General features: G+C 43.9%; 1 long non-coding RNA gene across 1 annotated transcript in view; it reads right to left on the bottom strand.

The window, feature by feature from the left end:
* Positions 1–489: 489 nt before the first annotated feature.
* The window catches only part of LOC109308214, a 6106-nt gene continuing 5391 nt past the window's right edge, over positions 490–1204 (bottom strand). Inside the window, exon 3 of the long non-coding RNA XR_002100547.1 lies at positions 490–582. This is a non-coding gene — a long non-coding RNA (uncharacterized LOC109308214). The remainder of the gene's footprint in view (positions 583–1204) is intronic.

Here is a 1204-nt window from a genome sequence, read left to right as displayed (position 1 = left end):
GAAGAATTGGTTAAAGAGGTCTGCTTTCTCCTCTGGCGCAACCACCAGATTGCCCAGAGGATCTTGATACCGGCTGCAATTAGACATTGAGTCACTGATTACTACTCTCTGAGCCTGATGCTCCAGCCAGTTTTCTATCCACTTTACAGTTCATTTACCCAGCCCATACTTCATTAGCTTACCTGCAAGAATGTTACTGGAGACTGTATGAAAAGGCTTGCTAAAATCAAGGTACACCACATGCACTAGTCTTCCCACATCCACAGAGCAAGAAACCTTGTCATAGAAGGCCATTAGTTTAGTCAGGCATGCTTCCACTGGTGAATCTATGCTGACCGTTCCTAATTAACTTCTCTTCTAAGTACTTCGAACTGGATTTCTTGAGGATCTGGTCCATGTTTTTTCCAGGGGCTGAGGTGAGGGATCCTCCTTTTCCCCTTTCTTAAATATGGTTACTATGTTTGTCCTTTTCTAATCATCCAGGACCTCTCTTGATTACCATGAGTTTTCAAAGATGATGGCCAGTGGCTCTGCAATCACATCAGCCAACTCCCTCAGCACTCTTAGGTACATCCCATCTGGCTACTGGCAGCAATTTTCAAGAGACTGATGCAGCTCCCTTGTGTAAAGGCAAAATGTTCTATTCTTACAGACAAGAGCAGAGATTTTGTCAGGAAAAAAAAGGATGTCCATTAATCTCTTCTCATTCAGAGTTAAGCACAAAGTTTGTTATCCCACAGAAGTTCCCTCTATCTTACAGAGACCTTAAAGACCCCACTTTAACTCTCATAGCTGCTTCTTAGTGGCAGGGAAGGAACAGAGAGGGAATGCTGTTCTCTTTTAAATCACAAGATGTGCTGAGGTATTTTGGGGCTAAGAGTCATATAGGTGCTTGGGTAGACCAATAGCAAATCTCCAGCAGCACGATAGGACAAAGGGGCTAAGTACATACAGTCAAAAACCCTGAGGCTGAATTGATTCAGTCTTTGCAGGTTATTCTAAGATGCAGAGATTAAATTGAAACAGAAGTGAACAGACATTTACTTTTGATTCAAGAAATACAGCCACTTGCCTGCAGTGGCTCAGACCAGAAGCTGGAGGATGCTAGAGCATGGCTCTCTGGCAGGTAGCCAGCATGGGCTGTGTGTTCATTTCCTCTTCCTGCTGCCTCTGAGGTCTCTGGGATTTGCAGTCCAAAATCACA

Source organism: Crocodylus porosus, unplaced genomic scaffold, assembly GCF_001723895.1.
Source record: "Crocodylus porosus isolate Cpor-Errol unplaced genomic scaffold, CroPor_comp1, whole genome shotgun sequence".
Taxonomy (NCBI): domain Eukaryota; kingdom Metazoa; phylum Chordata; order Crocodylia; family Crocodylidae; genus Crocodylus; species Crocodylus porosus.
The sequence above is the reverse complement of the archived record's forward strand: the minus strand, read 5'-3'. Positions and strand labels throughout refer to the sequence as shown.